Source organism: Schistocerca gregaria, chromosome 6 (genome assembly GCF_023897955.1).
Source record: "Schistocerca gregaria isolate iqSchGreg1 chromosome 6, iqSchGreg1.2, whole genome shotgun sequence".
In the NCBI taxonomy this organism is placed as follows: domain Eukaryota; kingdom Metazoa; phylum Arthropoda; class Insecta; order Orthoptera; family Acrididae; genus Schistocerca; species Schistocerca gregaria.
In genome coordinates, this window is record NC_064925.1 from 506,725,020 (window position 1) to 506,739,463 (window position 14,444).

Below are 14,444 nucleotides of genomic sequence, written 5' to 3' on the forward strand. Positions count from 1 at the left end.
CCAGGTTTCTCATTGAGTACACCATCGCAGGTGCCCCTGTCTGTGATTCAGCGTCAAGGGTAACTGCAGCCATGGTCTCCGAGCTCATAGTCCATGCTGCTGCAAATGTCATCGAACTGTTCGTGCAGATGGTTGTTGTCTTGTAAACGTCCCCATCTGTTGACTCAGGGATTGAGACGAGGCTGCACGATCCGTTACAGCCATGCAGGTAAGATTCCTGTCATCTCGACTGCTAGTGATTCAAGGTCATTGGGATCCAGCACGGCGTTTCATATCACTCTCCTGAACCCACCGATTCCATATTGTTCTAACAGTCGTTGGATCTCAACCAATGTGAGCAGCAATGTTGCGATATTATAAACCACAATTGCGATAGGCAACAAATCGAGAATTACCTAAGTTGGAAAGATGACGGTATGCATGTCTTCCCCTTACACGAGGCATCACAACAACGTCTCACCAGGCAACGCCGATTAACTGCTGTTTGTCTATGAGAAATCGGTTGGAAACTTTCCTCATGTCAGCAGGTTTTAGGTGTCACCAATGGCGCCAACCTTGTGTGAATGTTCTTAAAAGCTAATCATTTGCATATCGCAGCATCTTCTTCCTGTCAGTTAAATTTCGCGTCTGTAGCATGTCATCGTCATGGTCTAGCAATTTTAATGGCCAGTAGTGTACTTTGTCTGCATGAACACCATGTAATAGTATGGATGAAAAGTGTCAGTATAATTGAGTATAATTTAGCGTACTACACTTGCAGATATGGTATGAATAAAGGAGGAGTTGCCATTTACACAAAACAAGGGTTTACATACAAAACTGTAGAAGTAAGCAAATTTTTTGCCAAACAGCACTTTGTAGTTTGATAATAAAGACAGATATTAGCAACAGTGTACAGGTCCTCATTAGGTGATTGAGAGCGATTCATAAAAAGTTTGACTCCATATTATGCTGTCTGTTAGATGAAAAGAAGAAGTTATTAATCTGTGGTGATTTCAATGTAAACTTTCTAAGCAATTCTGATAGGAAAAGGGAACTAGAAGTGTTATTAATGATATATAACTTAGAATCGGTGGTTGATTTCCCTAAACATTTAGCTCAAGACAGTATCATTCTAATAGATAATGTATTTGTCCAGCAGGAGGATGTAAAACTAACACGTGCTATCCCTAGATAAATGGATTATCAGACCATGAAGCACAATTGATTAACTTACAAAACCTAGCATGGTGTACAGTTCAGAAACTATTCTCACATCAGAGCAAATTTAAGAAATATTAATTGGAGAGACATATATAATGAGCCAAATGCTAATTATAAATGCAACATATTTCTTGATAAATTTATACCCCTCTTCTTGAACATTGTTGACCAAAAAGATTACTAAATGTAACACCAAACAGTTTTCAAAGAAGCCTTGGATTAGTACAGGTATTAAAGCGCCTTCAGAATGAAAAAGGAAACTGTATGAGTCAGAAAGAATTAGTAAAGAGCCAGAAGTAATTTTAGACTATAAAAATTATTGTAACAGAATGAGAAAAGTTGTCAGCAAATCAATAAATATGTCTGTTAGACATGAAAACAACTCGAGCAATAAAATCAAATAAATATGGAATATTGTTAGAAAAGAGACAGGGAAAGTAACCACTGGGGCAGGTAGCATTGCTATTAAAGAGAATTAGATCATCTTAACCAACAGCACACAAATAATTAATGTATTTAAGAACCATTCAGTAGTGTAGGTGAAAAAATTGGTGAGAACAGTTCAAAAGAATAAGCCAACCAGTATCTGGAAGAATTTTCAGCTAACAACCTCATGTGCAATAAGGAAAATCATTAAATCTGTTGGAGTAGATGACATCTCTAACAAGCTATTAAAACAATGTGGAGCAGTTATAGCTGATGTTCTGAGTCAGATTTGAAATGCATGAATAACTTGAGGTGTTTTCCCAGACAGGTTAAAATATGCCATTGTCAAGCCTCTCTACAAAAAAGAGACACCACGTATGTCAATAATTACCAGCTAGTAGCCTTGCTTACAGCATTTTCAAAAATCTTCAAGAAAGTAATGTGCTCACAAGTCTTTAGGCATCTCAACAGTAATGGGATACTTAGTAAATCACAGTTCAGATTTAAATAATGCTGTTCCCATGAGACAGCACATACAATTTTACTGCCGACACAACAGAGTCTTTAAATAGTAAAATGTTACAAATAGGAATTTTCTGTGACTTATCGAAAGCATTTGATTGTGTGAACCATGACATAACATTACAGAAATTACAATGGAACAGCATATGAGTGATTTAAGTTATATCTACAGAACAGGAAGCAAAAAGTTTCTTTATATGGTTTGATTTAAGGAAGTTTGCCACTTCATCTAAGTGGGGTGAAATTACATTAGGTGTTCCAAAGATGATCATGGGTCCCTTCCTCTTCTTGATATATGTGAATGACCTCCCTTCTTATCTGAAAAAAGAAGCTAAACTGACAGTATTTGCTGATGATACAAGCATCATTATTAATCCAGTAAAAGAAACTCCAATAGAAATGATACAAGTAATGTCTTTGGAAAGCTATTAATTGATTTCCTATGAATGGGCTTGCTCTGAACTCTGAAAAACGCAGTAAATCCATTTTTCTGCTGCAAGGAGTACAGTTCCTTCAATAAATATAACACCTCAACTCAAGAGAAGTCAGTAGCCAGGAGAGAGCATACCAAGCTTTTGGGTGTACATATAGATGAGACCATTAATTGGAAAATTCATATTTTGCATCTCCTAAAGTGACTAGGTTCAGCAACTTTTGCAATCAGAATAATTGTCAATTCTGAAGTCATGGAAATTAGGAAGTTAACACACTTTGCTTATGTTCACTCTCTGATGTCACACAAAATAATATTTTGGTGTAGCTCAACACTTGGGCAAAAAGTAGTCACTGCTCAATAGAAAGTGGTTAGAATAATGTGTGGGGCTCATAGTCACACATCTTGTAGGCATCTGTTTAAAAGTTTAGGGATTCTTACAACAGCCTCACAGTATGTTTACTCAGAAATGAAATTTATTCTCAATAACAGTGACATTCATGATTATAATACCGAAAAAAAAAGAAAGACTTGCACTGTCCTCTACTTAACCTCTCTTTGGCACAGAAAAGAGGTAAAATATGCTGCTGTAAACTTTTCAATAAATTACCAGCTGAAATAAAATGTCTGACAGACAACAGTAATAGTTTCAAAAAGGAACTGAAATCATATCTCCTTGAGAACCCCTTCTACACCATAGGTGAATTCTTGAATAGGGATAAATAAATCTGTAGATATAATTTTGTGCCATTTAAGGGAATGAGGTAGGTAATAAAAATTTAAAGCTTACAAGCATTTCTTATGCACTTGACACATTCCACATCATAACCATTACCATGAGATTGATCAATGGAAAATGTAACTAACTAATTATCATTCTTCTGTAACATTATATTTCAAAATCTTCCGTTTCTTCTTGTGTGAACTTCTCCACAAGGATAAACTCAAAACAAATATCTAAAGAAAAGACTTCTCAACTCTTAAATTAATATTAACAACAGCATCCTTTTTTAGAAATGTAGTTCTTGCTGTTGCCAGTCTGCATTTTATATCCTTACTTTTTTGGCCACCCTGGTTATTTTGCTCTTCAAATGGCAAATCAGATGTACTACTTTTATTGTCTCATTTCAAAATCTAATTCCCTCGGTGTCACCCGATTCAGTTCAGTTACATTCCATTACTCTTGTTTTACTTTTGTTAAGGGTCATCTTATTGGCTCTTTTGTAGGCACTATCCACTTAATTCAACTGATCTTCCACATTGTCTACATCTCTGACATAATAACAATGTCATCGGCAAAGATCAAATTTTTTTCCTTCTCCCTGAACTTCAATCCACTTCCCAAATTTCTCATTGGCTTCTTTTACTGCTTGATCAGAGCACAGATTGAATAACATCAGTTGTAGAGCTATATCTGCAAGTAGCCAGATATCCCTGAACATATCAGAACCCCCAAGAGAAATGGGCGAAGCCGTAAGGCAGAAGGGTCACCTTCAAAAGTGAACATGACACTGAGTGGTATTCAAGATAAACACAACTGGCTAATAGAAGGTGAGGCATGGACTAGGACAATCTTAAAACAACATATGCAAGAACAAGGTGCAAGCAGAAACCACTGCCACAATGATGTCAACAAGCCATTTTTGTATCACCGCGAGGAACACTATTCACTGGTTTGTTGACGTGGTGAGATGGGTGATGCACTTGCTATTCAGGCACAGTGCTTCAGTGATACTCTGCTCTGCAATGGTCACCTACGCCCATTTCTTTTGTCAAGCATTGACTTTCACAGAGCCCGATATCAGGTTCCTCCTCCCCGAAACAGGTGTGTACAGTTATAAAAGCCCTGGACAGTGCTAGGGTGGGTGGAATGGTGACACATGTGAAGAACTGGTCCTTTTGATTCCCAGCTGTAGGAAAGGAGTGTTTTTGGCAATGTCCTTCAGTACACTGCTAGTGATGAGCACACCATGATGGTTCCACTGTTCCCTGTGGATGCAGAGGGGATCACCAGTGCAACAGTGGGGAGTTGTAGGTAGCCACCAGGGGTGCCGGCGATGGTACCACATTGTCACCAGATTGTGGTGGAGGAAGTGGTGGTGGATGTAAAGCCTGCACCTGAGGCTAGATTTGGTTGTGGTGATGGTGCTTGAGCCCTTTCTGTGATTGGACCAACGTAACCTGCTGCTCGTGGGTCTCCATTACCATGCTGTCATCCAAGCCTCAGTAATCCCACAGCACTATGGCCACAGCTGCATCAGGTACATAATACTGGGAGAGATGGGAGTGGGGCTATGAAGGGTGTGGCATCAAAAGACGAAGCAAGACTTGCAGTTGCCATGCCCAGAGTAGCTTGGTAGGTTTACAATTCTTAATCAACATGGTTTAATACCACTCAGAACCAGGGTAAGCACTGACATTGTGGAAGAGGATTCATCTTTTTTCACTTTCAGCTTAAAAGTCCAAACAAGAAGTCACCATTCGAGGAAGGATGGAATGGATGGTTGCAAATATATTTTTATGCCACTGGCCTCACAGAAATCTTTGAAGGGAGTTGCCATCAGTTGTGGCCCATTATCAGCCAAAACTTGAACCAATGCATTAAGGGTGGTGTCAGTCATGGTGGACACCATGTATACAACATATGGATACTCTGAGAGAGCAACTACATTGCCAAAAAACAGGCCCTCAAAATCAAAATGAATGTTGTCAAAGAGGAGGTGGGTGCATGCTATGCAGCCAAAGACCATTCTTTTGATTTCTCTGTTGATCCCTGGCTCATATATATGTCAGAAAACTAATGCCTTCGGGTTGGACATCCCCAATGTCCTTGGTGCAGCAAGCTAAACACCCACTGGCAAAGTTATACCAGGATGACCCTTGACGTGTATCCATCTCAGTGTCCAAATGAATGGCCGTCAACAACTGAGAGTTTGCAAGAAATATGTTTCCAGGAGCAGAACTTGTTCACCAACTGGCGGGTGCGGTCATGTAGTGGAAGACCTCTTGCACATGGGGTCCTGGGACATGGCAGTGGTGAGATGAGCAGTCATAATGGAGAAACTGTCCAATGTATGTCGCTGCTCAGTATCAATGTGGAAGCAGAGGACCTCCAGTTGGTCAAAAACAGGGTCCATGCTAGAGGGTAGACGCTACATGTTAGCTTTGTAAGGCTGTGCCTTGGGTTTATCCCAGATGGTATAACCGTATGCACTCAGGAAAAATGCCAAGTGCTGGAGGCATTTGGCTGTCCACTGTGGTAGGTTACAGTATGGCCCAAATAATACCAACAGCTTGAGATTCATAATTAGAGAGAACTGCAACCGAAAAGGGTAGACGTGAAATTTTTTAATAGCACACTATCACCAATGTCTCCTTTTCACTCGAGTGCTGTGCTAGTATTAGTCTTAGTCATAGGAAAGAGAGTTTTGTTAAAAATTCAGTAAAGGTGCTGTTCTGCGATGAAGTCTGGGGCCGCTGGCAGTGTGTGGTAATAGTCGGCAGCCAGTAGACCAGGCAGAGTAAACAAAGTGCGGAGCTGCAGCGGCATATTGCATGTACGATTTGTTTGGAGTGGAGCAACATCGAGGCAGGGAACTGCACCATTGCTTTAAGTTATTGCGATGTATGAGGCGAGGCAGTAGGCCAGAGCTGGGAGCGGTGATGTGTAAGTGGCTGACGTAGGGGAATTTACTCCTGCCATAGTTGCTGTCTCTCTCTGACACTACGTCAGAAGTGAGGGGAAAACCAGTATAAATACTGAGGCACTTTCAGTTTTAGGTGTGTGCCAGGTCAGTCTAGAGTCGGGTCAGACCTGTGCTGGTCTATGCTTAAAGGGGCCAGTCTGGCAGCGATGTTGTAAATATTCTGTGTAAACCTGTACTTTGTTTTTATGTACTTGTTCGGGCTGTATTCCACCTTCAAGGACACAACACCAGAGTGGGATGGAATGGCAGCTGGGTACTTGGAGAATGCATGGTCTGCCTGAAGGAGGGCAGTGACAGCGGTTTGCAGCGGGTCCAGGATGTTCACTTCCCACCTGGCGTACTGGGTCCAGGCGAGGCATACACTGCTGACGCACCTCCACCAGGCCAACATGTATTTTTGACATGTTGTTGTTGTTTTCATTCACATGGTGTTAGAATTTTGAGTAATGTTTGTGGTAGCTGATTTGCATTTCCACATTTTTTAGTATGCATTTTCACAGTTTTTTATGTTATGCCAAATTATGATTTAAAATGGAGGTCGAAAGTGAAAAGAGCCTGTTTACTGGGATAATGGTGAAAATGCTTTGGATCAGTAGTTGGAAATTTTGAATCTGTGCTACAAGTTTATGAATTGAATATGAGTATGCTAATGATGATGACCTAATTTACTGTGAGTATATGTTGTACTATGTGGCTCACATTGGACAAGCTCTTTGAATAATACTTTATTTTGCCCAAAGACAACTGTAATTTAGGTAAGTTTGTCAGGATGGGTAAGGGGTCTATTGCAGTGAAATTCTGATCAGTGGGTCTGATTCCCTCTTTGGTGAAACAATGCTTCAAACAAACCACTTCCAGTGGACAAAACCTGCACTGATCCAAAGGACAATGTAGGCTTGTAAGCTGCAGGGTCGTCGTAAAAAGGGCATGGATGTTTTGCAAGCACTCCTGGCGGGAGAGTTCTGTAACAATGCTATCATCCAAGCAATTCATGCAAACCACAATATGCTGTGTCAGCTGCTCCAGAAAACACTAGAAAACTGTGGAACTGAGGAAACACCAAAAGTGGATCTCTTGTAATTATCAAACAATGAAAAGTCCAAAATGGATTATGACAATATTATGAAAAGGATAGTTGCTAGTCCCAGTATAGTGGAGACGCAGAGTCACAGATAGACACAATAAAAGACTGTCAGAAAGTAAGCTATCAGCCAATAGGGCCTTCATCAGAAATAAGCCCCCCCCCCCCCCCCCAAACACACACACACACACACACACACACACACACACACACACACACACACACACACACACACACAAATTCAGTTCATTCACACATGACCACAGACTGTGGCTGCTCACCTGCTAAGTGAGGATGTTCCGCAATAGTAACTGACGATATCAGACACGAGTACAGAACTGACTGACTGTTTGCTGGTGACTGTATTTATACCAGCTGCAAGAAACACTGTTGTTTAGCATATTCACATGATGAGATGGGTGATGCATTCCATGTCCTCTTAAAAGGAAAGGGTTTGCAAAAAAGAATGCATATGATCCTTGATAGGGTGCACATGTGGTTCATCTTAGGGAGGAAGTTACGGGTTGAAGGTCAGGTCTCTCAGGAGAGACATTTGCTCTGCCTGCAAGCTGAGTAATAAGAGACAGCTGCAATTGTGCTCTGCACCCTAGCACCCTGCAATGGTAACACATGTGACACGTTTCCCACACACCTCATTGGCTAAACAGTGGTGTGGAATAATTAGTTTTCTCAACAGAGATGCTGGAAAAGTGACATGATGTCAGATTCAGCAACTTATGCTGGATCAGCTGGCTCTGTCCTGAAAGACTGGCAGGCTTGCACGTAGGCCCTGCTTGAAGTTATAGTGGGAGAGTGTAGAGACATGGCTGCAATCTCTGAAATAAAAAAAATAACCTAAATACACCAGAAATGTCGAGGGTACCTTGTATATCCTTCTCCCTTGTGTAAGAAGAGGAAGCCTACAGTTTTTAACAAAGAGCACCACTCACTTTCTCAGAAAATGGATTGCCCAAATAAGTGGCTTAAAACTATGGAAGGGCTCTGTTACAAAATTTGGTTTATGTATGTGGGGAGGGACTTACAAGTAATTGTATTTGAAATATGTCAAGTAATTATCATAGTTAACTAATATTCCAAAGCTCTTTAGTAAATCATATAGATCCACCAACTGAACTTTTAATCAAAATATAAGAATCAGTCCAAACAGTTTAACCCTAGTGATAGAAATCCTGATTATTTTAATGGAATTCATAGTTTGATCAAATATTAAAACACCAATTAAAATAAAGGCTAAATGTATGTCTTGGTATAGTATTCTCCAATAATAAGACGTATGATTACCATGCAATCAGGCCTGTGTCATATACTTTTCACTGATTTTGTGAAATCCAGTTTTTCCCATTAAATACAAAGCATCTCTGATTCAGTTATATGAAAAGACAAAACAAAGGGTACAACAGCATATACTTTATGGAGCCCTAACTCACATATGTAGATATAGTAAGAAACACATACCAGAAAAATTCATCATTAATAGGTAAAAGAAACAGGTAGAAGAACAGATTTCTTTAAAATACCATGAACTTATATTTCATACAATTAATAAAATTAGCTTATAAGATAGTTGGCATAGGCTGTATTGTTTAAGTACTCCAATAATAAAATGTTCTAGGGAAGTTCTTGTAGAATGTAACTACTTTAGGATTAAAAGAGACCATTCACCAAAAAGAATAAGCTCCGAATTGTTGATTGGTACATACACTCCTGGAAATTGAAATAAGAACACCGTGAATTCATTGTCCAAGGAAGGGGAAACTTTACTGACACATTCCTGGGGTCAGATACATCACATGATCACACTGACAGAACCACAGGCACATAGACACAGGCAACAGAGCATGCACAATGTCGGCACTAGTACAGTGTATATCCATCTTTCGCAGCAATGCAGGCTGCTATTCTCCCATGGAGACGATCTTAGAGATGCTGGATGTAGTCCTCTGGAACGGCTTTCCATGCCATTTCCATCTGGCGCCTCAGTAGGACCAGCGTTCATGCTGGACGTGCAGACCGCGTGAGACGACGCTTCATCCAGTCCCAAACATGCTCAATGGGGGACAGATCCGGAGATCTTGCTGGCCAGGGTAGTTGACTTACACCTTCTAGAGCACGTTGCGTGGCACGGGATACATGCAGACGTGTATTGTCCTGTTGGAACAGTAAGTTCCCTTGCCGGTCTAGGAATGGTAGAACGATGGGTTCGATGACGGTTTGGATGTACCGTGCACTATTCAGTGTCCCCTTGACGATCACCAGAGGTGTACGGCCAGTGTAGGAGATCGCTCCCCACACCATGATGCCGGGTGTTGGCCCTGTGTGCCTCGGTCGTATGCAGTCCTGATTGTGGCGCTCACCTCCACAGCGCCAAACACGCATACGAGCATCATTGGCACCAAGGCAGAAGCGACTCTCATCGCTGAAGACGACACGTCTCCATTCGTCCCTCCATTCACGCCTGTCGCGACACCACTGGAGGCGGGCTGCACGATGTTGGGGCATGAGCGGAAGACGGGACCGTAGCCCAGCTTCATGCAGACGGTTGCAAATGGTCCTCGCCGATACCCCAGGAGCAACAGTGTCCCTAATTTGCTAGGAAGTGGCGGTGCGGTCCCCTACGGCACTGCGTAGGATCCTACGGTCTTGGCGTGCATCTGTGCGTCGCTGCGGTCCGGTCCCAGGTTGACGGGCACGTGCACCTTCCGCCGACCACTGGCGACAACATCGGTGTACTGTGGAGACCTCATGCCCCACGTGTTGAGCAATTCGGCGGTACGTCCACCCGGCCTCCCGCATGCCCACTATACGCCCTTGCTCAAAGTCCATCAACTGCACATACGGTTCATGTCCACGCTGTCGCGGCATGCTACCAGTGTTAAAGACTGTGATGGAGCTCCGTATGTCATGGCAAACTGGCTGACACTGACGGCGGCGGTGCACAAATGCTGCGCAGCTAGCGCCATTCGACGGCCAACACCGCGGTTCCTGGTGTGCCCGCTGTGCCGTGCGTGTGATCATTGCTTGAACAGTCCTCTCGCAGTGTCCGGAGCAAGTATGGTGGGTCTGACACACCGGTGTCAATGTGTTCTTTTTTCCATTTCCAGGAGTGTACAATAAAAAGAAAACATCCTAGCTTTTCAGGTTATACTTTGATGAGCTAGCTACTAGCAGTTTTAAAATTAAGAAGGGGATACAAAATAGGTCCCAAGATAAATACAACTCAAATTGATGAGGCTAACTGTTTACTAGTTAGAGGAGCTCACTTCCAATGGTGAAGCTACAAGAGAGGAATGTTAATCAGATACTCCAACAAGAGAAATGCACAGAAAGATGAGATAGGAAAATTCATACCACTGGGAGAGTTCAGCCTAAGCTATCCTTCTGCAACAGAAGATTAAATAATGGATAGCTTCTGTAGCAGGGCAGAGGGTGAGGGACAGAAACGTGAAGGCAAAAATAATCTAAGTTGGGTCAGACACCACCTCCCACTGAAACTGGCAAAATAAGCAATGGCAATCAGACAGCCTGGATAGTGTAAGTAATATTGCTACACAAAAATCATCACAAGTCAGCTCAAGTTGCTGCAGGAGAGGGAGAAGTAGCAATTGATGTATTAATTTAATGCATTTGGGTGAATGTAATCAAAAGGATCAGAAATAAGGGAGAGAGAGAACAGGACCCAATTGTAAACATCAATGTATTCTGCATAAACAAGTATAAAGTCACAATGTGGTTATAATCACCTAATACTGAATTAATAATGAAACGGAACTTTTCAGTAAAACACACACTATCATTGTACATTAATTGTCTACAAGGATAACACTTCAACTCACACAGGATTGATTTTAAATAACCAATTCCATGTACTAGTGGGCAAACACCAAAATTTATCCTAACTCACATGGGCCTTCACCTCACTAGAGTATATTGTTAGAAAAATGCCAATACAGCCAAAGATTACAGGAAATATCAGGGCATCAATTTGTATTATACCTATTATAACAAGCCAGATATATCAAGAAAGTGGAGAGATAACAAGTCCAGCGAAAAGTTTGTTGCCCATTGTAAAAGAATAACCTCAACTAGCAATTCAGTGTATGATGTGACACCAAATGAAGTAGTAAATAATTAATGCAAAACATAGAACAGTATCTATATAGGACAGAAGCAATTGTCACACAAAGTGTGGAAAATGATAAATCAGCTCTGAAAGTTCACCTTGAGCACAGTTGCTCTACACAAACAGGGGAAATATAAAACACCACAACATGAATTCTTGGAAACCTTACCATGCATCTCACCATTCCTTAATTCAATAAAAGACTCTAACACGAAGCAGTTCCATCAACCTATTCAACAGCAGTACTAGATAAAAGTGAATTGAGGATCCTCTTATAATTATTTATTTGTCAACACACACACACACACACACACACACACACACACACACACACACACACACAAAATAAAAGCAAGAAAACACAATAAGAGCAAAATAAGAACTAAAAGTTTTTCTGGTGTTCCTGAAAGATGCAGTGATGTGGCAAAAGGAAATACAACTTTATGAGATCCACCATCAGAACTACACAAAGTTATTTCAAATGTGTACCACTTGATATAAATCAGTTTGAATATTCACGGTAAGAATATGAAGTTCAGTACCCAGAACACTATCCTTGAAATTCTTATGGATAGCATAAGCATGATCATTAACCTCTTACTTCTTCAGTACAACTTATACTCACAGTAAATTAGGTCATCATCATTAGCATACTCATATTCAATTCATAAACTTGTAGCACTGATTCAAAATTCCCTTTCAACATTCCAGTAAACAGGCTCTTTTCACTATCCGACTTCCATTTAAAATCGTAATTTGGAATAACATACAAAACTGTGAAAATGCATACTAAGAAAATGTGGAAATACAAATCAACTACCACAAACATTACTCAAAATTTTAACACCATGTGAATGAAAACAACAACAACAACATGTCAAAATACATGTTGGCCTGGTGGAGGTGCATATGCATCACATAAACAAAATGTCAAATTGACAAGAGGCAACCATGTGGGTTGCACAGTGGGGAAGGAAAGAGAAGTGATAAAATAAGACCACTCGTAGTAAGCTGCTGTAGGAGGCATACTTCCAGCAACTTAAAGCATGGGACTCACCTGAGGGAGAAAGACACTATAGGTAGGTACTATGTGTGAGGAGGGGGAAAGCAAAGACAATGTGGTAAATCAGTGGCAAAGGAGAGTAACAGCAGTACTGCAGGAGATGAGAATTTTTTTTTGTAGCACATTAGTTTTCTCAGACCCCCAGAAAGTTATGTTGTGCTACTGAAACAAAGTATGCATAACATAGAGTTTTTTTACAGTTAAATCGTTGAAGCTATATAAGACATTCAGAACATATACAAGACTGTTCAGTCAATATAGTATACTATCTACATGATAACTCCACAACATGTTTTTGTTTCCAAATACACCAAGGAATTTTACACAGCTTGCAGGGTCCAATTTTTTTGTCCCTATTGCTTATTTCACTTAAACATTGTGTTGTTTGTTTTGTGGTGAAATGAACAATTTCTGTTTTTACAAAGATTAATTTTAAACTATTATTTTTGACCAATGCCTCCAATTGCCCAAGTGCCTGCTCTATACAGTAAATTAAGTCTTTGTTTTACAGTAGATGATTTCTGGTGAGACTTATGCATAAAGTATGGTATCTGACAAACTGACATGGCATGTCACTGATGTGATTCGAAAATGGTAGTAGGCTTAATACTGAACTTTGTGGAATACCTAATTGTGTGATTCGAGCCAGAAAGGAATTTATTGCCACTATTGTTAATAAGTATTCCTTGTTTTCTGTTTGGCAAGTATGATACCAACCAACTAAGAGATTTTCTTTGAAAACCATAAGAGATTTTCTTTGAAAACCATAGATAGACAGTTTTTGAGGAAGCAGGTCATGATTTACACTGTCAAAGGCTTTGGTAAGGCCACAAAAGAAGGCCAATAAACACATTCTGTTACTGAGAAAACTGCTAATTTTGTGACCAATTCATATACTGTGTGGGTTGTACTGCAGCCTTTCCTCAAACCATTCTAATTGCATAAAACAATGTTCTGGGATGAATTATAATTTTTCTCTCTGATCACGTGCAGCTCTTTCAAACAAAATAGGCCTACAATTTTGCATTCCATCTTGTTCGCCCTTTTTATGAATTGACCAAACTTCAGCACATTTTGAGTGATCCAAAACACACCCCTCTTCAAAAGACTGGTTGATTATGAGGGGGAAAGGATGTGGGATGCTATGACAGATTATTTTTTTATTGTTCTTTTTGGAACCTCAACCCAACCCATCAAGTTTAAATATTTTAGGGACATTATGATTTTAATAACATAACAGCTCCCTACTTAGCACTCATATACAACCGCTCGCTCACCGATAGATCTGTACTTACAGATTGGAAAATTGCGCAGGTCGCACCAGTGTTTAAGAAGGGTAGTAGGAGTAACCCATTTAACTACATACCTATATCGTTGACGTCAGTTTGCAGTAGGGTTTTGGAGCATATACTGTATTCAAACATTATGAATCACCTCGAAGGGAACGATCTATTGACACGTAATCAGCATGGCTTCAGAAAACATCGCTCTTGTGCAACACAGCTAGCTCTTTATTCGCACGAAGTAATGGCCGCTATCGACAGGGGATCTCAAGTTGATTCCGTATTTCTAGATTTCCGGAAAGCTTTTGACACCGTTCCTCACAAGCGACTTCTAATCAAGCTGCAGGCCTATGGGGTATCGTCTCAGTTGTGCGACTGGATTCGTGATTTCCTGTCAGGAAGATCGCAGTTTGTAGTAATAGACGGCAAATCATCGAGTAAAACTCAAGTGATATCAGGTGTTCCCCAGGGAAGCGTCCTGGGACCTCTGCTGTTCCTGATCTATATAAATGACCTGGGTGACAATCTGAGCAGTTCTCTTAGATTGTTCGCAGATGATGCTGTAATTTACCGTGTAGTAAGGTC